Source organism: Lissotriton vulgaris, chromosome 1_1, assembly GCF_964263255.1.
Source record: "Lissotriton vulgaris chromosome 1_1, aLisVul1.2, whole genome shotgun sequence".
Classification (NCBI taxonomy): Eukaryota; Metazoa; Chordata; class Amphibia; order Caudata; family Salamandridae; genus Lissotriton; species Lissotriton vulgaris.
The window spans coordinates 61,398,238-61,422,947 of NC_141685.1; positions in this window are offsets into that span (position 1 = coordinate 61,398,238).

Here is a 24,710-nt window from a genome sequence, read left to right on the forward strand (position 1 = left end):
TTCAGGGTGTGCGGTGGGGGGCAAGTCCTTGAAGATGACAGGGCTTTGCGCAGAGCACAACCCGAGGCACTTTAAATTCACCCCTCCACCCCCAACACAAAAATCAAAGTTTCTGAGGCAGCCGCCGTTGTCCCAGGAAGTTTCACACTGACATGGACATCAGCGTCACAGAACCTCCAAATAATTCACTGGAAACCTGCTCTCTACTCTATTCCAGCTAATGGAGTGCGAACCGTGTGATGTCACTTGCTCAGCCAATATTGTGTGACACACGGCGGCACCGAGTGAGTTGGAAGGTAAGCAAGTTACTGTCTCCCATCATGTGCTGTGTCCACACCCTGAGCTGCTCCTCTCAGTTCTTGACTCCAAAGGCCAAGCTCCACAGTCTAACTTCAATGCACATTCTAAAGGAAGGAGACAGAGACCTTGTGGTGTTCACTGGGCGTGGCTAAACCTGCGACCTACCTATGCTACTGTGGTGTGTGGAAGCTGTGTTAGAATGTTGGTGATGGATGTTTGAAGTCAGTGTCTGGTGATGGAGAGGTGATAATACACTGCATATCTCGGTGCTACATAAGTGGTCACAAGTTGATGGCAGTGGCAGATAATCTTTGGTTCACAGCTAGAGTCCACACAGCTGTATCAGTAGGAAGGACAAGTACCAGATGTATAATGAGCTAAATCAGTGTTGCAAAGGAAGATTCCCTGGAATATACTGGCGCAACATTCAATATTTCAGGTGTGAGGTGTCAAATCTCACTTACCAGCATTAAGAAGAAGAGCATGTGAACTTTTGATAGTACCTGTGCGATGAGGGTGTTAACCCTGCTGCTTCATGAGACAGGCTGAAGAATGTTCTAAACCCTTCCCTCTCCTGCAGTACATAGCAACACGTGACATGTGGCCTCAGAGAATCCTAGAGATGGAGAGGCATCATACATGCATCTTACACATGAAGCTGCTCACGCTCACTCGAGTGGATGCCATAATTGAACATTTAAAGGGCTTTCTGTGAGCTAGATACTGTTCCCGTGCACTGGAGTGTACAACGTAATAGAAGATTTAAAAGGATAAAAGGTTTAGCAGGTTTTGCGTCAAGAAAAATCAATTTTATTAACAACATGGAGGTGAAGATTGTGCTTTTCAGTCTTTGCTGCAATATTCGCTGCGGCCATCAAGAACAGTCAAACACCAAAAACTAAATTTCCCATCAATTCAGTGACTAATCAGCACATACATATCCCTTTATCAACCAGAGACACCAAACTACGCCTCCTTCTTTGCTCAATCCAACAAAAGATCAAGAAATTGGAACTTCACATCCGGAAGAACAAAAAGTCACTTTAACTCCACTATGGATGTTACGATACAGAATTCCACTATAGCGTAAAACCCTTCAGGTGGTCATGGAAGAGAAAACTTTGTCACCAAAGACAGCAACTCCAGAAGAACCACAGGATACAACCTGTTAATGGTGCAATGCCCATATGGCGGAGCAGCTTTCTAGAACGGCCTTTACTCCTGCTCTGTACATGAAACAACTTCAAACAAGGTAACGTCCAACCCAAAACAGAACATTCAAATAACAGAGGGGCATCGAATGAACATATTCAAACCCGGCACAATCATAGAATATAATATTAAGAGCTTGATTTATTATTGGGTGGATTGTATGTAGTTCCGTCATGGGACGAAAGTAAATTACTCTATCCCCATGGTGGAGAGGCCGTCCGCCTACTTTATAAATGACCGCCAAGCAGGCAGTAATTTATCAAAACATGACGGCGGTTCCTGGCAATGTGTATTACTCTATTCTATGGGGCTGTGTTAGCAGGACGCAGGCCAGTAGCATGGAGCAATTGTTTTTTATTTGCAAAAAGAAAATCCTGAAACTGGATTTTCTTTTTGTAAACAAAAATTATAATGCTCCTTTCGCCATGGGAGTCTTCTCCCATGGTGAGCGGAGCATTATAATATTTGTATTGTTCCTTCTGGCGGTAAGAAACAGTAAAACAATTACTACATGTCCAGCATCCACATTGGACATGCTGCCAACATGTAAATGAGGTCCTAATTCACATCAAAGGCACATGTTGACTAACAGTGGGATAGCCTTTACCCCCTGCCCTTAATAGAATTGAAAATTACTAAGGATAAAGCTATAATATTTGTTATTCTAGTTCAGGACCAGAGGCTGCGATTCTGCTTGTTTAAAGCTTGTCAACGAGCACAGATGCCACATTGGCTTATAATAAAATGTATTGATAGTAGAATCAGATTAGCATATCAATACCCTCATAATATTCTCCAAGCTAGAGCCTAATAAAAATGTTTTGGGCAGCACTGAGCCCCTGACTGAGTGTGCCCAAATGTACCCACGTCTCCCCCGTCTTCTGCCATAAAATGCCCAACCCATTTGAGCAGATCAGCTGACCTGACAGGACCAAAGGGCTTTTGGCAATCAACAAATGGCCTTCAGCATCTGGCTTGAGTCCCGCTGAGCAAAGCTCATGAGCTTTCAAACATTGTACAACATTTAGGGTCATTGGGAAATCCTAAATATTAATCATTGAGAAGAGGTGATATTCTGTCCAGAAATGTGGACAGACCTCCCTTCAGGCGAACAAACCTCTGAGATGTAAAGCTCTTATCACCAAAGATCTGCTGCATGACACCCAGCATAGAAGCACCGCCAATCTGAACAACAATCAAGAGCCCCTCTGCCTCTGAGTGCATGGAGGCAAGAATAATGACCCCTGGATTCACCTCGAAGCCCCCACTGCCCTCTGGTGTCCCCTCCCCCTGGACTCACTTCGAAGCCTCCACTGCCCTCTGGTGTCCCCTCCCCCCTGGACTCACCTCGAAGCCCCCACTGCCCTCTGGTGTCCCTTCCCCCCTGGACTCACCTCGAAGCCCCCACTGCCCTCTGGTGTCCCCTTCCCCCTGGACTCACCTCGAAGCTCCACTGCCCTCTGGTGTCCCCTCCCCCCTGGACTCACCTCGAAGCCCCCACTGCCCTCTGGTGTCCCCTCCCCCCTGGACTCACCTCGAAGCCCCCACTGCCCTCTAGTGTCCCCTCCCCCTGGACTCACCTCGAAGCCCCCACTGCACTCTGGTGTCCCCTCCCCCTCCCCCCTGGACTCACCTCAAAGCCCCCACTGCCCTCTGGTGTCCCCTCCCCTCCCCCTGGACTCACCTCGAAGCCCCCACTGCCCTCTGGTGTCCCCTCTCCCTGGACTCACCTCGAAGCCCCCACTGCCCTCTGGTGTCCCCTCCCCTCCCCCTGGACTCACCTCGAAGCCCCCATTGCCCTCTGGTGTCTCCTCCCCCCTGGACTCACCTCGAAGCCCCCACTGACCTCTGGTGTCCCCTCCCCCCTGGACTCACCTCGAAGCCTCCACTGCCCTCTGGTGTCCCCTCCCCCCTGGACTCACCTCGAAGCCCCCACTGCCCTCTGGTGTCCCCTCCCCCATGGACTCACCTCGAAGCCCCCACTGGTGTCACCTATCCCCTGGACTCACCTCGAAGCCCCCACTGCCCTCTGGTGTCCCCTCCCCCCGGGACTCACCTCGAAGCCCCCACTGCCCTCTGGTGCCCCCCCTGGGCTCACCTCGAAGCCCCCACTGCCCTCTAGTGTCCCCTCCCCCCTGGACTCACCTCGAAGCCCCCACTGCCCTCTGGTGTCCCCTCCCCCCCTGGACTCACCTCGAAGCCCCACTGCCCTCTGGTGTCCCCTCCCCCCTGGACTCACCTCGAAGCCCCCACTGCCCTCTGGTGCTCCCTCCCCCCTGGACTCACCTCGAAGTCCCCACTGCCCTCTGGTGTCCCCTCCCCCCCTGGTTTCACCTCAAAGCCCCCACTGCCCTCTAGTGTCCCCTCCCCCTGGACTCACCTCGAAGCCCCCACTGCACTCTGGTGTCCCCTCCCCCTCCCCCCTGGACTCACCTCAAAGCCCCCACTGCCCTCTGGTGTCCCCTCCCCTCCCCCTGGACTCACCTCGAAGCCCCCACTGCCCTCTGGTGTCCCCTCTCCCTGGACTCACCTCGAAGCCCCCACTGCCCTCTGGTGTCCCCTCCCCTCCCCCTGGACTCACCTCGAAGCCCCCATTGCCCTCTGGTGTCTCCTCCCCCCTGGACTCACCTCGAAGCCCCCACTGACCTCTGGTGTCCCCTCCCCCTTGGACTCACCTCGAAGCCTCCACTGCCCTCTGGTGTCCCCTCCCCCCTGGACTCACCTCGAAGCCCCCACTGCCCTCTGGTGTCCCCTCCCCCATGGACTCACCTCGAAGCCCCCACTGGTGTCACCTATCCCCTGGACTCACCTCGAAGCCCCCACTGCCCTCTGGTGTCCCCTCCCCCCGGGACTCACCTCGAAGCCCCCACTGCCCTCTGGTGCCCCCCCTGGGCTCACCTCGAAGCCCCCACTGCCATCTAGTGTCCCCTCCCCCCTGGACTCACCTCGAAGCCCCCACTGCCCTCTGGTGTCCCCTCCCCCCCTGGACTCACCTCGAAGCCCCACTGCCCTCTGGTGTCCCCTCCCCCCTGGACTCACCTCGAAGCCCCCACTGCCCTCTGGTGCTCCCTCCCCCCCTGGACTCACCTCGAAGTCCCCACTGCCCTCTGGTGTCCCCTCCCCCCCTGGTTTCACCTCGAAGCCCCCACTGTCCTCTGGTGTCCCCTCCCCCTCCCCCCTGAACTCACCTCGAAGCCCCCACTGCCCTCTGGTGTCCCCTCCCCCCTCCCCCTGGACTCACCTCGAAGCCCTCACTGCCCTCTGGTGTCCCCTCCCCCCTGGACTCACCCCGAAGCCCCCACTGCCCTCTGGTGTCCCCTCCCCCTCCCCCCTGGACTCACCTCGAAGCCCCCACTGCCCTCTGGTGTCCCCTCCCCCTCCCCCCTGGACTCACCTCGAAGCCCCCACTGCCCTCTGGTGTTCCCTCCCGCCTGGACTCACCTCGAAGCCCCACTGCCCTCTGGTGTTCCCTCGCCCTTGGACTCACCTCGAAGCCCCCACTGCCCTCTGGTGTCCCCTCCCCCCTGGGCTCACCTCAGAGCCCCACTGCCCTCTGGTGTCCCCTCCCCCCTGGACTCACCTCGAAGCCCCCACTGACCTCTGGTGTCCCCTCCCCCCTGGACTCACCTCGAAGCCCCCACTGCCCTCTGGTGTCCCCTCCCCCATGGACTCACCTCGAAGCCCCCACTGGTGTCACCTACCCCCTGGGCTCACCTCGAAGCCCCCACTGCCCTCTGGTGTCCCCTCCCCCCGGGACTCACCTCGAAGCCCCCACTGCCCTCTGGTGCCCCCCCTGGGCTCACCTCGAAGCCCCCACTGCCCTCTAGTGTCCCCTCCGCCCTGGACTCACCTCGAAGCCCCCACTGCCCTCTGGTGTCCCCTCCACCCCTGGACTCACCTCGAAGCCCCACTGCCCTCTGGTGTCCCCTCCCCCTGGATTCACCTCGAAGCCCCCACTGCCCTCTGGTGCCCCCTCCCCCCTGGACTCACCTCGAAGCCCCCACTGCCCTCTGGTGTCCCCTCCCCCCCCTGGATTCACCTCGAAGCCCCCACTGTCCTCTGGTGTCCCCTCCCCCTCCCCCCTGAACTCACCTCGAAGCCCCCACTGCCCTCTGGTGTCCCCTCCCCCCTCCCCCTGGACTCACCTCGAAGCCCTCACTGCCCTCTGGTGTCCCCTCCCCCCTGGATTCACCTCGAAGCCCCCACTGCCCTCTGGTGCCCCCTCCCCCCTGGACTCACCCCGAAGCCCCCACTGCCCTCTGGTGTCCCCTCCCCCTCCCCCCTGGACTCACCTCGAAGCCCCCACTGCCCTCTGATGTCCCCTCCCCCTCCCCCCTGGACTCACCTGGAAGCCCCCACTGCCCTCTGGTGTCCCCTCCCGCCTGGACTCATCCGAAGCCCCACTGCCCTCTGGTGTTCCCTCCCCCTTGGACTCACCTCGAAGCGCCCACTGCCCTCTGGTGTCCCCTCCCCCCTGGGCTCACCTCAGAGCCCCACTGCCCTCTGGTGTCCCCTCCCCCCTGGACTCACCTCGAAGCCCCCACTGCCTTCTGGTGTCCCCTCCCCCCTGGACTCACCTCGAAGCCCCCACTGACCTCTGGTGTCCCCTCCCCCCTAGACTCACCACGAAGCCCCCATTGCCCTCTGGTGTCCCCTCCCCCCTGGACTCACCTCGAAGCCCCCACTGCCCTCTGGTGTCCCCTCCCCCTGGGCTCACCTCGAAGCCCCCATTGCCCTCTTGTGTCCCCTCCCCCCTGGACTCACCTCGAAGCCCCCACTGACCTCTGGTGTCCCCTCCCCCCTGGACTCACCTCGAAGCCCCCACTGCCTCTGGTGTCCCCTCCCCCCTCCCCCTGGACTCACCTCGAAGCCTCCACTGCCCTCTGGTGTCCCCTCTCCCTTGGATTTACCTCGAAGCCCCCACTGCCCTCTGGTGTCCCCTGTCCCCTGGACTCACCTCGAAACCCCAACTGCCCTCTGGTGTCCCCCCCCCACTGGACTCACCTCGAAGCCCCCACTGCCCTCTGGTGTCTCCTCCCCCTGGACTCACCTCGAAGCCCCCACTGCCCTCTGGTGTCTCCCCCCCCTATACTCAACTCGAAGCCCCCACTGCCCTCTGGTGTCCCCTCCCCCCTGGACTCACCTCGAAGCCCCCACTGCCCTCTGGTGTTCCCTCCCCCCTGGACTCACCTCGAAGCCCCCACTGCCCTCTGGTGTCCCCTCCCCCCTGGACTCACCTCGAAGCCCACACTGCCCTCTGGTGTCTCCTCCCCCTGGACTCACCTCGAAGTCCCCACTGCTGTCACCTACCCCCTGGACTCACCTCGAAGCCCCCACTGCCCTCTGGTGTCCCCTCCCCCCTGGATTCACCTCGAAGCCCCCACTGCCCTCTGGTGCCCCCTCCCCCCTGGACTCACCCCGAAGCCCCCACTGTCCTCTGGTGTCCCCTCCCCCTCCCCCCTGAACTCACCTCGAAGCCCCCACTGCCCTCTGGTGTTCCCTCCCCCCTGGACTCACCTCGAAGCCCCCACTGCCCTCTGGTGTCCCCTCCCCCCTGGACTCACCTCGAAGCCCACACTGCCCTCTGGTGTCTCCTCCCCCTGGACTCACCTCGAAGTCCCCACTGCTGTCACCTACCCCCTGGACTCACCTCGAAGCCCCCACTGCCCTCTGGTGTCCCCTCCCCCCTGGATTCACCTCGAAGCCCCCACTGCCCTCTGGTGCCCCCTCCCCCCTGGACTCACCTCAAAGCCACACTGCCCTCTGGTGTCCCCTCCCCCTGGACTCACCTCGAAGCCCCCACTGCCCTCTGGTGTCCCCTCCCCCCAGGACTCACCTCGAAGCCCCCCTACCCTCTGGTGTCCCCCCTCCCCCTGGACTCACCTCAAAGCCACACTGCCCTCTGGTGTCCCCTCCCCCTGGACTCACCTCGAAGCCCCCACTGCCCTCTGGTGTCCCCTCCCCCCAGGACTCACCTCGAGGCCCCCACTGCCCTCTGGTGTCCCCTCCCCCCTGGATTCACCTTGAAGCCCCCACTGCCCTCTGGTGTCCCCTCCCCCTGGGCTCACCTCAAAGCCCCCACTGCCCTCTGGTGTCCCCTCCTCCCGGTACTCACCTTGAAGCCCCCACTGCCCTCTGGTGTCCCCTCCCCCCTGGACTCATCTTGAAGCCCCCACTGTCCTCTGGTGTCTCCTTCCCCCTGGACTCACCTCGAAGCCCCCACTGCCCTCTGGTGTCCCCTGCCCTCTGGACTCACCTCGAAGCCCCAACTGCCCTCTGGTGTCCCCTCCCCCCTGGACTCGCCTCGAGGCCCCCACTGCCCTCTGGTGTCCCCTCGACCCTCCCCCCTGGACTCACCTCAAAGCCCCCACTGCCCTCTGGTGTCCCCTCCCCCTGGACTCACCTCGAAGCCCCCACTGCCCTCTGGTGTCCCCTCCCCCCCTGGACTCACCTCAAAGCCCCACTGCCCTCTGGTGTCCCCCCCCCCTGGACTCACCTCGAAGCCCCACTGTCCTCTGGTGTCCCTTCCTTCCTGGACTCACCTCGAAGCCCCCACTGCCCTCAGTTGTCTCCTCCGCCTGGACTCACCTCAAAGCCCCCACTGCCCTCTGGTGTCCCCTCCCCCCTGGGCTCACCTCGAAGCCCCCACTGCCCTCCGGTGTCCCCTCCCCCCTAGACTCACCTCGAAGCCGCAACTTCCCTCCGGTGTCCCCTCCCCCCTGGACTCACCTCAAAGCCCCCACTGCCCTCTGGTGTCCCCCTCCCCCTGGACTCACCTCGAAGCCCCCACTGCCCTCTGGTGTCCCCTCCCCCTGGACTCACCTCGAAGCCCCCACTGCCCTCTGGTGTCCCCTCCTCCCGGTACTCACCTTGAAGCCCCCACTGCCCTCTGGTGTCCCCTCCCCCTGGGCTCACCTCGAAGCCCCCATTGCCCTCTTGTGTCCCCTCCCCCCTGGACTCACCTCGATGCCCCCACTGACCTCTGGTGTCCCCTCCCCCCTGGACTCACCTCGAAGCCCCCACTGCCTCTGGTGTCCCCTCCCCCCTCCCCCTGGACTCACCTCGAAGCCTCCACTGCCCTCTGGTGTCCCCTCCCCCTTGGATTTACCTCGAAGCCCCCACTGCCCTCTGGTGTCCCCTGTCCCCTGGACTCACCTCGAAACCCCAACTGCCCTCTGGTGTCCCCTCCCCACTGGACTCACCTCGAAGCCCCCACTGCCCTCTGGTGTCTCCTCCCCCTGGACTCACCTCGAAGCCCCCACTGCCCTCTGGTGTCTCCCCCCCCTGGACTCAACTCGAAGCCCCCACTGCCCTCTGGTGTCCCCTCCCCCCTGGACTCACCTCGAAGCCCCCACTGCCCTCTGGTGTTCCCTCCCCCCTGGACTCACCTCGAAGCCCCCACTGCCCTCTGGTGTCCCCTCCCCCCTGGACTCACCTCGAAGCCCCCACTGCCCTCTGGTGTCTCCTCCCCCTGGACTCACCTCGAAGTCCCCACTGGTGTCACCTACCCCCTGGACTCACCTCGAAGCCCCCACTGCCCTCTGGTGTCCCCTCCCCCCTGGATTCACCTCGAAGCCCCCACTGCCCTCTGGTGCCCCCTCCCCCCTGGACTCACCCCGAAGCCCCCACTGTCCTCTGGTGTCCCCTCCCCCTCCCCCCTGAACTCACCTCGAAGCCCCCACTGCCCTCTGGTGTCCCCTCCCCCCTGGACTCACCTCAAAGCCCCACTGCCCTCTGGTGTCCCCTCCCCCCTGGACTCACCTCGAAGCCCCCCTACCCTCTGGTGTCCCCCCTCCCCCTGGACTCACCTCGAAGCCACACTGCCCTCTGGTGTCCCCTCCCCCTGGACTCACCTCGAAGCCCCCACTGCCCTCTGGTGTCCCCTCCCCCCGGGACTCACCTCGAGGCCCCCACTGCCCTCTGGTGTCCCCTCCCCCCTGGATTCACCTTGAAGCCCCCACTGCCCTCTGGTGTCCCCTCCCCCTGGGCTCACCTCAAAGCCCCCACTGCCCTCTGGTGTCCCCTCCTCCCGGTACTCACCTTGAAGCCCCCACTGCCCTCTGGTGTCCCCTCCCCCCTGGACTCATCTTGAAGCCCCCACTGTCCTCTGGTGTCTCCTTCCCCCTGGACTCACCTCGAAGCCCCCACTGCCCTCTGGTGTCCCCTGCCCCCTGGACTCACCTCGAAGCCCCCACTGCCCTCTGGTGTCTCCTCCCCCTGGACTCACCTCGAAGTCCCCACTGGTGTCACCTACCCCCTGGACTCACCTCGAAGCCCCCACTGCCCTCTGGTGTCCCCTCCCCCCTGGATTCACCTCGAAGCCCCCACTGCCCTCTGGTGCCCCCTCCCCCCTGGACTCACCCCGAAGCCCCCACTGTCCTCTGGTGTCCCCTCCCCCTCCCCCCTGAACTCACCTCGAAGCCCCCACTGCCCTCTGGTGTCCCCTCCCCCCTGGACTCACCTCAAAGCCCCACTGCCCTCTGGTGTCCCCTCCCCCCTGGACTCACCTCGAAGCCCCCCTACCCTCTGGTGTCCCCCCTCCCCCTGGACTCACCTCGAAGCCACACTGCCCTCTGGTGTCCCCTCCCCCTGGACTCACCTCGAAGCCCCCACTGCCCTCTGGTGTCCCCTCCCCCCGGGACTCACCTCGAGGCCCCCACTGCCCTCTGGTGTCCCCTCCCCCCTGGATTCACCTTGAAGCCCCCACTGCCCTCTGGTGTCCCCTCCCCCTGGGCTCACCTCAAAGCCCCCACTGCCCTCTGGTGTCCCCTCCTCCCGGTACTCACCTTGAAGCCCCCACTGCCCTCTGGTGTCCCCTCCCCCCTGGACTCATCTTGAAGCCCCCACTGTCCTCTGGTGTCTCCTTCCCCCTGGACTCACCTCGAAGCCCCCACTGCCCTCTGGTGTCCCCTGCCCTCTGGACTCACCTCGAAGCCCCCACTGCCCTCTGGTGTCCCCTCCCCCCTGGACTCGCCTCGAGGCCCCCACTGCCCTCTGGTGTCCCCTCGACCCTCCCCCCTGGACTCACCTCAAAGCCCCCACTGCCCTCTGGTGTCCCCTCCCCCTGGACTCACCTCGAAGCCCCCACTGCCCTCTGGTGTCCCCTCCCCCCCTGGACTCACCTCAAAGCCCCACTGCCCTCTGGTGTCCTCCCCCCCCCCCTGGACTCACCTCGAAGCCCCACTGCCCTCTGGTGTCCCCTCCTTCCTGGACTCACCTCGAAGCCCCCACTGCCCTCAGTTGTCTCCTCCGCCTGGACTCACCTCAAAGCCCCCACTGCCCTCTGGTGTCCCCTCCCCCCTGGGCTCACCTCGAAGCCCCCACTGCCCTCCGGTGTCCCCTCCCCCCTAGACTCACCTCGAAGCCCCAACTTCCCTCCGGGGTCCCCTCCCCCCTGGACTCACCTCGAAGCCCCCACTGCCCTCTGGTGTCCCCTCCCCCCTGGACTCACCTCGAAGCCCCCACTGCCCTCTGGTGTCCCCTCCCCCCTGGACTCACCTCGAAGCCCCTACTGCGCTCTGGTGTCCCCTCCCCCCTGGACTCACCTCGAAGCCCCCCTACCCTCTGGTGTCCCCCCTCCCCCTGGACTCACCTCGAAGCCCCACTGCCCTCTGGTGTCCCCTCCCCCTGGGCTCACCTCGAAGCCCCCACTGCCCTCTGGTGTCCCCTCCCCCCGGGACTCACCTCGAGGCCCCCACTGCCCTCTGGTGTCCCCTCCCCCCTGGATTCACCTTGAAGCCCCCACTGCCCTCTGGTGTCCCCTCCCCCTGGGCTCACCTCAAATCCCCCACTGCCCTCTGGTGTCCCCTCCTCCCGGTACTCACCTTGAAGCCCCCACTGCCCTCTGGTGTCCCCTCCCCCCTGAACTCACCTCGAAGCCCCCACTGCCCTCTGGTGTCCCCTCTCCCCTGGACTCACCTTGAAGCCCCACTGCCCTCTGGTGTCCCCTCCCCCCTGTACTCACCTCGAAGCCCCCCTACCCTCTGGTGTCCCCCCTCCCCCTGGACTCACCTCGAAGCCCCACTGCCCTCTGGTGTCCCCTCCCCCTGGACTCACCTCGAAGCCCCCACTGCCCTCTGGTGTCCCCTCCCCCCGGGACTCACCTCGAGGCCCCCACTGCCCTCTGGTGTCCCCTCCCCCCTGGATTCACCTTGAAGCCCCCACTGCCCTCTGGTGTCCCCTCCCCCTGGGCTCACCTCAAAGCCCCCACTGCCCTCTGGTGTTCCCTCCTCCCGGTACTCACCTTGAAGCCCCCACTGCCCTCTGGTGTCCCCCCCCCCCCCTGGACTCACCTCGAAGCCCCACTGCCCTCTGGTGTCCCCTCCTTCCTGGACTCACCTCGAAGCCCCCACTGCCCTCAGTTGTCTCCTCCGCCTGGACTCACCTCAAAGCCCCCACTGCCCTCTGGTGTCCCCTCCCCCCTGGGCTCACCTCGAAGCCCCCACTGCCCTCCGGTGTCCCCTCCCCCCTAGACTCACCTCGAAGCCCCAACTTCCCTCCGGTGTCCCCTCCCCCCTGGACTCACCTCAAAGCCCCCACTGCCCTCTGGTGTCCCCTCCCCCCTGGACTCACCTCGAAGCCCCTACTGCGCTCTGGTGTCCCCTCCCCCCTGGACTCACCTCGAAGCCCCCCTACCCTCTGGTGTCCCCCCTCCCCCTGGACTCACCTCGAAGCCCCACTGCCCTCTGGTGTCCCCTCCCCCTGGACTCACCTCGAAGCCCCCACTGCCCTCTGGTGTCCCCTCCCCCCGGGACTCACCTCGATGCCCCCACTGCCCTCTGGTGTCCCCTCCCCCCTGGATTCACCTTGAAGCCCCCACTGCCCTCTGGTGTCCCCTCCCCCTGGGCTCACCTCAAAGCCCCCACTGCCCTCTGGTGTCCCCTCCTCCCGGTACTCACCTTGAAGCCCCCACTGCCCTCTGGTGTCCCCTCCCCCCTGAACTCACCTCGAAGCCCCCACTGCCCTCTGGTGTCCCCTCCCCCCTGGACTCACCTTGAAGCCCCACTGCCCTCTGGTGTCCCCTCCCCCCTGGACTCACCTCGAAGCCCCCCTACCCTCTGGTGTCCCCCCTCCCCCTGGACTCACCTCGAAGCCCCACTGCCCTCTGGTGTCCCCTCCCCCTGGACTCACCTCGAAGCCCCCACTGCCCTCTGGTGTCCCCTCCCCCCGGGACTCACCTCGAGGCCCCCACTGCCCTCTGGTGTCCCCTCCCCCCTGGATTCACCTTGAAGCCCCCACTGCCCTCTGGTGTCCCCTCCCCCTGGGCTCACCTCAAAGCCCCCACTGCCCTCTGGTGTCCCCTCCTCCCGGTACTCACCTTGAAGCCCCCACTGCCCTCTGGTGTCCCCTCCCCCCTGGACTCATCTTGAAGCCCCCACTGTCCTCTGGTGTCTCCTTCCCCCTGGACTCACCTCGAAGCCCCCACTGCCCTCTGGTGTCCCCTGCCCTCTGGACTCACCTCGAAGCCCCCACTGCCCTCTGGTGTCCCCTCCCCCCTGGACTCGCCTCGAGGCCCCCACTGCCCTCTGGTGTCCCCTCGACCCTCCCCCCTGGACTCACCTCAAAGCCCCCACTGCCCTCTGGTGTCCCCTCCCCCTGGACTCACCTCGAAGCCCCCACTGCCCTCTGGTGTCCCCTCCCCCCTGGACTCACCTCAAAGCCCCACTGCCCTCTGGTGTCCCCTCCCCCCTGGACTCGCCTCGAGGCCCCCACTGCCCTCTGGTGTCCCCTCGACCCTCCCCCCTGGACTCACCTCAAAGCCCCCACTGCCCTCTGGTGTCCCCTCCCCCTGGACTCACCTCGAAGCCCCCACTGCCCTCTGGTGTCCCCTCCTTCCTGGACTCACCTCGAAGCCCCCACTGCCCTCAGTTGTCTCCTCCGCCTGGACTCACCTCAAAGCCCCCACTGCCCTCTGGTGTCCCCTCCCCCTGGGCTCACCTCGAAGCCCCCATTGCCCTCTTGTGTCCCCTCCCCCCTGGACTCACCTCGATGCCCCCACTGACCTCTGGTGTCCCCTCCCCCCTGGACTCACCTCGAAGCCCCCACTGCCTCTGGTGTCCCCTCCCCCCTCCCCCTGGACTCACCTCGAAGCCTCCACTGCCCTCTGGTGTCCCCTCCCCCTTGGATTTACCTCGAAGCCCCCACTGCCCTCTGGTGTCCCCTGTCCCCTGGACTCACCTCGAAACCCCAACTGCCCTCTGGTGTCCCCTCCCCACTGGACTCACCTCAAAGCCCCCACTGCCCTCTGGTGTCTCCTCCCCCTGGACTCACCTCGAAGCCCCCACTGCCCTCTGGTGTCTCCCCCCCCTGGACTCAACTCGAAGCCCCCACTGCCCTCTGGTGTCCCCTCCCCCCTGGACTCACCTCGAAGCCCCCACTGCCCTCTGGTGTTCCCTCCCCCCTGGACTCACCTCGAAGCCCCCACTGCCCTCTGGTGTCCCCTCCCCCCTGGACTCAACTCGAAGCCCCCACTGCCCTCTGGTGTCTCCTCCCCCTGGACTCACCTCGAAGTCCCCACTGGTGTCACCTACCCCCTGGACTCACCTCGAAGCCCCCACTGCCCTCTGGTGTCCCCTCCCCCCTGGATTCACCTCGAAGCCCCCACTGCCCTCTGGTGCCCCCTCCCCCCTGGACTCACCCCGAAGCCCCCACTGTCCTCTGGTGTCCCCTCCCCCTCCCCCCTGAACTCACCTCGAAGCCCCCACTGCCCTCTGGTGTCCCCTCCCCCCTGGACTCACCTTGAAGCCCCACTGCCCTCTGGTGTCCCCTCCCCCCTGGACTCACCTCGAAGCCCCCCTACCCTCTGGTGTCCCCCCTCCCCCTGGACTCACCTCGAAGCCACACTGCCCTCTGGTGTCCCCTCCCCCTGGACTCACCTCGAAGCCCCCACTGCCCTCTGGTGTCCCCTCCCCCCGGGACTCACCTCGAGGCCCCCACTGCCCTCTGGTGTCCCCTCCCCCCTGGATTCACCTTGAAGCCCCCACTGCCCTCTGGTGTCCCCTCCCCCTGGGCTCACCTCAAAGCCCCCACTGCCCTCTGGTGTCCCCTCCTCCCGGTACTCACCTTGAAGCCCCCACTGCCCTCTGGTGTCCCCTCCCCCCCTGGACTCATCTTGAAGCCCCCACTGTCCTCTGGTGTCTCCTTCCCCCTGGACTCACCTCGAAGCCCCCACTGCCCTCTGGTGTCCCCTGCCCTCTGGACTCACCTCGAAGCCCCCACTGCCCTCTGGTGTCCCCTCCCCCCTGGACTCGCCTCGAGGCCCCCACTGCCCTCTGGTGTCCCCTCGACCCTCCCCCCTGGACTCACCTCAAAGCCCCCACTGCCCTCTGGTGTCCCCTCCCCCTGGACTCACCTCGAAGCCCCCACTGCCCTCTGGTGTCCCCTCCCCCCCTGGACTCACCTCAAAGCCCCACTGCCCTCTGGTGTCCTCCCCCCCCCCCTGGACTCACCTCGAAGCCCCACTGCCCTCTGGTGTCCCCTCCTTCCTGGACTCACCTCGAAGCCCCCACTGCCCTCAGTTGTCTCCTCCGCCTGGACTCACCTCAAAGCCCCCACTGCCCTCTGGTGTCCCCTCCCCCCTGGGCTCACCTCGAAGCCCCCACTGCCCTCCGGTGTCCCCTCCCCCCTAGACTCACCTCGAAGCCCCAACTTCCCTCCGGGGTCCCCTCCCCCCTGGACTCACCTCGAAGCCCCCACTGCCCTCTGGTGTCCCCTCCCCCCTGGACTCACCTCGAAGCCCCCACTGCCCTCTGGTGTCCCCTCCCCCCTGGACTCACCTCGAAGCCCCTACTGCGCTCTGGTGTCCCCTCCCCCCTGGACTCACCTCGAAGCCCCCCTACCCTCTGGTGTCCCCCCTCCCCCTGGACTCACCTCGAAGCCCCACTGCCCTCTGGTGTCCCCTCCCCCTGGGCTCACCTCGAAGCCCCCACTGCCCTCTGGTGTCCCCTCCCCCCGGGACTCACCTCGAGGCCCCCACTGCCCTCTGGTGTCCCCTCCCCCCTGGATTCACCTTGAAGCCCCCACTGCCCTCTGGTGTCCCCTCCCCCTGGGCTCACCTCAAATCCCCCACTGCCCTCTGGTGTCCCCTCCTCCCGGTACTCACCTTGAAGCCCCCACTGCCCTCTGGTGTCCCCTCCCCCCTGAACTCACCTCGAAGCCCCCACTGCCCTCTGGTGTCCCCTCTCCCCTGGACTCACCTTGAAGCCCCACTGCCCTCTGGTGTCCCCTCCCCCCTGTACTCACCTCGAAGCCCCCCTACCCTCTGGTGTCCCCCCTCCCCCTGGACTCACCTCGAAGCCCCACTGCCCTCTGGTGTCCCCTCCCCCTGGACTCACCTCGAAGCCCCCACTGCCCTCTGGTGTCCCCTCCCCCCGGGACTCACCTCGAGGCCCCCACTGCCCTCTGGTGTCCCCTCCCCCCTGGATTCACCTTGAAGCCCCCACTGCCCTCTGGTGTCCCCTCCCCCTGGGCTCACCTCAAAGCCCCCACTGCCCTCTGGTGTTCCCTCCTCCCGGTACTCACCTTGAAGCCCCCACTGCCCTCTGGTGTCCCCTCCCCCCTGGACTCATCTTGAAGCCCCCACTGTCCTCTGGTGTCTCCTTCCCCCTGGACTCACCTCGAAGCCCCCACTGCCCTCTGGTGTCCCCTGCCCTCTGGACTCACCTCGAAGCCCCCACTGCCCTCTGGTGTCCCCTCCCCCCTGGACTCGCCTCGAGGCCCCCACTGCCCTCTGGTGTCCCCTCGACCCTCCCCCCTGGACTCACCTCAAAGCCCCCACTGCCCTCTGGTGTCCCCTCCCCCTGGACTCACCTCGAAGCCCCCACTGCCCTCTGGTGTCCCCTCCCCCCTGGACTCACCTCAAAGCCCCACTGCCCTCTGGTGTCCCCTCCCCCCTGGACTCGCCTCGAGGCCCCCACTGCCCTCTGGTGTCCCCTCGACCCTCCCCCCTGGACTCACCTCAAAGCCCCCACTGCCCTCTGGTGTCCCCTCCCCCTGGACTCACCTCGAAGCCCCCACTGCCCTCTGGTGTCCCCTCCTTCCTGGACTCACCTCGAAGCCCCCACTGCCCTCAGTTGTCTCCTCCGCCTGGACTCACCTCAAAGCCCCCACTGCCCTCTGGTGTCCCCTCCCCCCTGGGCTCACCTCGAAGACCCCCTACCCTCTGGTGTCCCCCCTCCCCCTGGACTCATCTCGAAGCCCCACTGCCCTCTGGTGTCCCCTCCCCCTGGACTCACCTCGAAGCCCCCACTGCCCTCTGGTGTCCCCTTCCCCCGGGACTCACCTCGAGGCCCCCCCTGCCCTCTGGTGTCCCCTCCCCCCTGGACTCGCCTTGAAGCCCCCACTGCCCTCTGGTGTCCCCTCCCCCTGGACCACCTCAAAGCCCCCACTGCCCTCTGGTGTCCCCTCCTCCCGGTACTCACCTTGAAGCCCCCACTGCCCTCTGGTGTCCCCTCCCCCCTGGACTCATCTTGAAGCCCCCACTGTCCTCTGGTGTCTCCTTCCCCCTGGACTCACCTCGAAGCCCCCACTGCCCTCTGGTGTCCCCTGCCCTCTGGACTCACCTCGAAGCCCCCACTGCCCTCTGGTGTCCCCTCCCCCTGGACTCGCCTCGAGGCCCCCACTGCCCTCTGGTGTCCCCTCGACCCTCCCCCCTGGACTCACCTCAAAGCCCCCACTGCCCTCTGGTGTCCCCTCCCCCTGGACTCACCTCGAAGCCCCCACTGCCCTCTGGTGTCCCCTCCCCCCTGGACTCACCTCAAAGCCCCACTGCCCTCTGGTGTCCCCCCCCCCCTGGACTCACCTCGAAGCCCCACTGCCCTCTGGTGTCCCCTCCTTCCTGGACTCACCTCGAAGCCCCCACTGCCCTCAGTTGTCTCCTCCGCCTGGACTCACCTCAAAGCCCCCACTGCCCTCTGGTGTCCCCTCCCCCCTGGGCTCACCTCGAAGCCCCCACTGCCCTCCGGTGTCCCCTCCCCCCTAGACTCACCTCGAAGCCCCAACTTCCCTCCGGTGTCCCCTCCCCCCTGGACTCACCTCAAAGCCCCCACTGCCCTCTGGTGTCCCCTCCCCCCTGGACTCACCTCGAAGCCCCCTCTGCCCTCTGGTGTCCCCTCCCCCCTGGACTCACCTCAAAGCCCCCACTGCCTTCTGGTGTCCCCTCCCCTCCCCCCTGGACTCACCTCGAAGCCCCCACTGCCCTCTGGTGTCCCCTCCCCCCCCCCCCTGGACTCGAAGCCCCCACTGCCCTCTGGTGTCCCCTCCCCCTCCCCCCTGGACTCACCTCGAAGCCCCCACTGCCCTCTGGTGTCTCCTCCCCCTGGACTCACCTCGAAGCCCCCACTGCCCTCTGGTGTCCCCTCCCCCCTGGACTCACCTCGAAGCCCCCTGTCCTCTGGTGTCCCCTCCCCCCGGGACTCACCTCAAAGCCCCCACTGCCCTCTGGTGCCCCCTCCCCTCCCCCGGGACTCACCTCGAAGCCCCCACTGCCCTCTGGTGTCCCCTCCCCCCTGGACTCACCTCGAAGCCCCCACTGCCCTCTGGTGTCCCCTCCCCCCTGGACTCACCTGAAGCCCCCACTGCCCTCTGGTGTCCCCTCTCCCCTCCTGGACTCACCTCGAAGCCCCACTCCTCTCTGGTGTCCCCTCCCCCCTGGACTCACCTCGAAGCCCCCACTGCCCTCTGGTGTCCCCTCCCTCCTGGACTCACCTCGAAGCCCCCACTGCCCTCTGGTGTCCCCTCCCCTCCCCTCCCCCCGGGACTCACCTCGAGGCCTCCACTGCCCTCTGGTGTCCCCTCCCCCCTGGACTCACCTTAAAGCCCCCACTGCCCTCTGGTGTCCCCTCCCCTCCCCCCGGGACTCACCTCGAGGCCCCACTGCCCTCTGGTGTCCCCTCCCCCCTGGACTCACCTCGAAGCCCCCACTGCCCTCTGGTGTCCCCTCCCCCCTGGACTCACCTCGAAGCCCCCACTGCCCCCTGGTGTCCCCTCCCCCCTAGACTCACCTCCCCTCCCCCCTGGACTCACCTCGAAGCCCCCACTGCCCTCTGGTGTCCCCTCCCCCCGGGACTCACCTCGAAGCCCCCACTGCCCTCTGGTGTCCCCTCTCCCCTCCTGGACTCACCTCGAAGCCCCACTGCTCTCTGGTGTCCCCTCCCCCTGGACTCACCTCGAAGCCCCCACTGCCCTCTGGTGTCCCCTCCCTCCTGGACTCACCTCGAAGCCCCCACTGCCCTCTGGTATCCCCTCCCCTCCCCCCGGGTCTCACCTCGAGGCCTCCACTGCCCTCTTGTGTCCCCTCCCCCCTGGACTCACCTTAAAGCCCCCACTGCCCTCTGGTGTCCCCTCCCCTCCCCCCGGGACTCACCTCGAGGCCCCACTGCCCTCTGGTGTCCCCTCCCCCCCCTGGACTCACCTCGAAGCCTCCACTGCCCTCTGGTGTCCCCTCCCCTCCCCCCTGGACTCACCTCAAAGCCCCCACTGCCCTCTGGTGTCCCCTCCCCCCTGGACTCACCTCGAAGCCCCACTGCCCTATGCTGTCCCCTCCCCCCTGGACTCACCTTAAAGCCCCCACTGCCCTCTGGTGTCCCCTCCCCTTCCCCCCTGACTCACCTCGAAGCCCCCACTGCCCTCTGGTGTCTCATCCCCCTGGACTCACCTCGAAGCCCCCACTGCCCTCTGGTGTCTCCTCCCCCTGGACTCACCTCGAAGCCCCCACTGCCCTCTGGTGTCCCCTCCCCCCTGGACTCACCTCGAAGCCCCCTGTCCTCTGGTGTCCCCTCCCCCCTGGACTCACCTCGAAGCCCCCACTGCCCTCTGGTGTCCCCTCCCCCCGGGACTCACCTCGAAGCCCCCACTGCCCTCTGGTGTCCCCTCCCCCCTGGACTCACCTCGAAGCCCCCACTGCCCTCTGGTGTCCCCTCCCCCCGGGACTCACCTCGAAGCCCCCACTGCCCTCTGGTATCCCCTCCCCCCTGGACTCACCTCGAAGCCCCCTGTCCTCTGGTGTCCCCTCCCCCCGGGACTCACCTCGAAGCCCCCACTGCCCTCTGGTGCCCCCTCCCCCCTAGACTCACCTCGAAGCCCCCACTGCCCTCTGGTGTCCCCTCCCCCCCTGGACTCACCTCGAAGCCCCCACTGCCCTCTGGTGTCCCCTCCCCCCTGGACTCACCTCGAAGCCCCACTGCCCTATGGTGTCCCCTCCCCCCTGGACTCACCTTAAAGCTCCCACTGCCCTCTGGTGTCCCCTCCCCTTCCCCCCTGACTCACCTCGAAGCCCCCACTGCCCTCTGGTGTCTCATCCCCCTGGACTCACCTCGAAGCCCCCACTGCCCTCTGGTGTCTCCTCCCCCTGGACTCACCTCGAAGCCCCCACTGCCCTCTGGTGTCCCCTCCCCCCTGGACTCACCTCGAAGCCCCCTGTCCTCTGGTGTCCCCTCCCCCCTGGACTCACCTCGAAGCCCCCACTGCCCTCTGGTGTCCCCTCCCCCCGGGACTCACCTCGAAGCCCCCACTGCCCTCTGGTGTCCCCTCCCCCCTGGACTCACCTCGAAGCCCCCTGTCCTCTGGTGTCCCCTCCCCCCGGGACTCACCTCGAAGCCCCCACTGCCCTCTGGTGCCCCCTCCCCCCTAGACTCACCTCCCCTTGAAACTGCCTCTGCCCTCCTCTGAAACCCAGGAACTGATCCACTTCCGGGTGACCGGAGGCAGCGGCAACTCCGAGTTTTCTGAGACAAATGGCTGCTTCCGGGTCAGTTTCGGAAGAGTCTCCCTTTTATCGGACACTGATTGGCTCCTGAGGCCAGAGAGGTGAACAGTGTCCGGGTCACCAGAGGCAGAGAGAGCACCAGCAGCGGAGGCGGAACGAAGGCTCCGTCAGGATAACGTAAGCCCTGCCCCCGCACTCTCCCAAGTGTCTGCTTCCAGGTCAGCGGGGGCAGAGTCAGCAATAGCAGCCCCCTCTCTTCAAGTAAGCCCTGGCTGCAGGCATCTTCCCTTACAGCCGAGGTAAGTGAGCCTCTCACAACCATCTGCAACCTAAGGAGTGTGAATGACCTCACACCCAGTGCTGCCAAGTATCACGCATCAGACGTGATACTAACGCATTTCAGTGTGGTACTCCGCATTACCGCACTGAAATGCATTGTCACGCATACCCATGTAGCTCAGCTGAGCTGTAACTGTCACTGAAAGTGCTCCCTGAAACTATGAAATGCTGTAGAGCGGCGCCACCCGTGGTGTGCGCGCTGCTCCTGCAGCCAGATCGGGGCTCCCAGCAGTGTTAAGACTGCTGCCAGGGTCACTCTCATACTCTCATTCAACTGCTACAATGTAGCACAATGTATTGCGATTCCCGGCGGGGCTCGGCTTCCATTGCCTGTCAAACTGACGTCATCGAGGTAGTGTGTCCAATGACTGACTGTCATTGGACGGCTCCTCCGCTCGGGACTCACAGGAGTCCGGACCGCTTGGATTATTTATCACCGGAGGCAGGGCTGGGCGGCAAACCGAATTGCCATGGCTCGGGGTGTTTTACGGCCTGAGCCTGCTGCAGCCAGCCTCGCAGAGTAGAGTCGCTGCCTTCAATTATGGAGTTCCACCCACCACAGCTTTGAGGCCGGACTGAATTTCATCTGCGGCCCAAGTAGGTACTATGTCTGTGTGTGGTAATTGCAAATACCGACACCAGTTGACTCTAGGCTCTGTGGTCACCACTCTAAGTCCCATAGCAGATTTTATTTCTGCGCCAGCCCTCATATTAGACGAAGGTAAATTAACTCACCCGACCCCCACAGGTGCCCAGCAGAACGGAAGCCTCTCCGAGATGCAAAGGGCCATTGCAGCCCCTGCCTCGTGACCAGGGCCCGGCCTCTAGTGCTTCCCTCGTAAGTCACTGCCTGTCTGTTTATGTAAAGGCCGAAGTCGGCCTCATGGAAGTCCGAGGCCTGTTGGCCTTGAGAGCCCATTGATGCCTGCTGCAGCGCCATCCCCAGGCCTCCGCTTCTCTCTGTTGGCCCAGAGAGCCCATTGATGCCTGCTGCAGCGCCATCCCCAGGCCTCCGCTTCTCTCTGTTGGCCCAGAGAGCCCATTGATGCCTGCTGCAGCGCCATCCCCAGGCCTCCGCTTCTCTCTGTTGGCCCAGAGAGCCCATTGATGCCTGCTGCAGCGCCATCCCCAGGCCTCCGCTTCTCTCTGTTGGCCCAGAGAGCCCATTGATGCCTGCTGCAGCGCCATCCCCAGGCCTCCGCTTCTCTCTGTTGGCGTAGAGGACTAGAGCTGCTGGCAACTAAGGGGATAAAAACTCAGTGACCCGAAACTTCAGAGGGAGTGGGAGTGCCCAGAATCTTAAAAATGAAGGCCCTGGTGCCGGCTTATGTACTCGGGGAAAATCACAACCTCTCATGCACGTTTAACAGGCAGGGATGAACTATAGTGGGACCCAGCCGTAGAAGGTAATATTTAGCCAGGACCGAGGGCAGGGTTCTCAGCTAATCTTATTTTTATCCCAATACTTATTGTTTCAGAGAGGAGTAGTGTAAAAAGCACTGAGGCAAATGCTGCAACGCCAGCAGGGGGTGATGTACAGCTCAACAACTTTAAAGCTGGCGCACTTAAGGAGCAATCAGCAGCTCACTGACCACACAGGGCACAGTTACATATCAAAGGCTCACATCGAGGATATAACACCTTGATTGAAAACACAGACAGACAGACGTCCATCAGCGCAAGGGCATAGACAGGCAGCTCACCACCTCAGTGCCAAAGGAAGGAGAAAAAATAGATTAGCTGTCTTACCCTTACTGAAAAACCCATTGAAAAAGACAAAAAAAATTCACTTCTATTGGGCAACAAATCAGTCAATGTATTTTAAACAATGCACACCTGGCAAATTACCAGCAATTTGCAGGTGTCATGCGAAATTGGGTTTAAACATCAACCAAATGTGCATCTGACCCGCAGGTGCACTGTCAGGCCTGCCTCTCACTGTCTGAGAAACACTTACGGCTGTGAGAAGAATTGTTCCTTGCACAGCACTGAGTTAGCGAACTGTCACTTCATTTTAATTTTATTTGTAACACCACCAAGCGACAGGGTGACACAGTACTGATGCCACAGCACACCAGTACAGTGAGTAGGTGTGTGTACCAAGCTTCGGTACTACGGGACAGTAGGCTGTTCTGGTCTACGGTTAATAGTCCTTTCCTTGCCAATGAAGAGTTTCCCAAACTATCAGCGCAGGTTAGCGAAGCCAATTGGGTCTCCCATTTTTCTGGTATTTTTAATCCATCCGGGGGAGACTCTGACGGTCCTACTATCCCGATGTCTGAGACTAGGATACCTTTGGATATTACCCTACCAGAGGTGGTTATCTCCCTAAGCCAGAGTAAAGGTGGAAAGGCACCGGGACCCGATGGGGTACCGGTAGATCTGTACAAATCTAACCCCAGTCTCTGGTGCCCACTCCTGACCCAGGTGTTTAATGCATCAGTCCTGGAGAACACCCCTCCTACTTGGAGTGAATCTCTAATTCTACCTATTTACAAGAAGGGAGATAGAGGCGAGGCTAAGAACTATCGCCCTATCTCCCTTCTTGATTCCTCCCTGAAGATTATGAGCAGGGTTCTCCTTATAAGGCTCGAGGAGTGGGTTGAAGAAAATAATATCATGGCTGAATCCCAATTTGGTTTTCGCAAAGGCTTAGGGACTACGGAGCAGTGCCTTAACCTTGACCTCCTTATAGGGAAATATACGAGAGCGAAACAAGGGTCCCTATTTCTCTGTTTTGCCGATCTTTCGAGCGCCTTTGACCTTGTGGACCATGAACTCTTGTGGTGCACTTTATTGGCCATGGGCGCCCCCCAGGCAATCATTCACTTTCTGGCTCGTCTCTATAATAAGCTGTCGGCCCAGATACGTTTTGGTCCGTCGGGTGAATGTACCGAGAAAATCAGGGTTAAGTCAGGCATAAGGCAGGGCTGTGTACTGGCCCCCCTGTTATTTTCCCTCTTTATCAATTCCATCGAATCTGAACTCAAAAAGGTCCAGGCTGATTCCCCTCAAGTCGGTGGACTTCCCGTACCAGTTCTGCTTTATGCCGACGATACGGTGCTCCTTTCGCGTACTCCAAATGGGCTACAGAAACTTATGAACACTTTTTATGATTTTATTAATGCAAGGAAATTGAAAATAAATAACACCAAGACTTTTATTATGGCCTGTGATAAAAGGATGAAATCTGTTATGCCGTTCCATTTTAACAATCATACTATTGAGGTAGTGGATAGGTTCTGCTACCTCGGTGTTACCTTTAACAACAAGGGGACATGGTCCCAGGAGATCTCAAATGTTAATGGTAGAATGGCTAAAAGCTCATCTGGTATTTTTCGATTTGCTGCAAAGCTAGGAAGCCGCCGTATACCTGATATGGTAGACATTTACAGGCATAGATGTGCGTCTATTGCTCTGTACGGTTCCGGTATATGGGGCTATAGTCAGCATAGGACACTGCAAAATACCGAGAATGGGTTCCTTAGAAGATTGCTTTGCCTACCTCCCTCGGCACCTACTGTACTGTGCCATAGCGAAGTCTGTTTAAACTATCTGACGGATCTTATGGGATTAAGACCCCTCATGGTATGGAGGTCAATATGGGCTAAAGAAGAGACGACTTTTTCTAGGAAGATTATCACTGATTGTTTGAAGTTGGATAAAGTCCTTAAGATTCCCTGGCTAAGCTATGTCTCTTATACTTATGACAAGGTATTTAATTTTGACATCATTAAGGATCCCTATTGTGCCGTTACTGTATTGAAAAAGGAACTTAAAGATGTTTTCATCCAAACTAAGTCTGATATGCGCAGGGTAAAGTGTGCTACCATGTCTACCTATGTATTTTATCACACCACTAAATTTGAAGGAAAGGGCATGCCTATGTACTTAAAATTCATAACCAAGCAGTCCCATCAGTTTGTTCTGACACGTCTCAGACTTGGTATAGTACATAATTTAGTTGCTTTCCCTGAGATGAAAGTTCCTAGCCATTCCCCCTGTCCTTGCGATGGTCAGACTAGGCAAAGTACTCGGCACTTTATGCTTATTTGTCCACTCTATATGCATCTTCGCCGTCTCTATCTCAGACCTATGTTTTTAAGATTATCAGTGTATACTATTACACAAGCCATGGAATTGTTATTTGCACTTG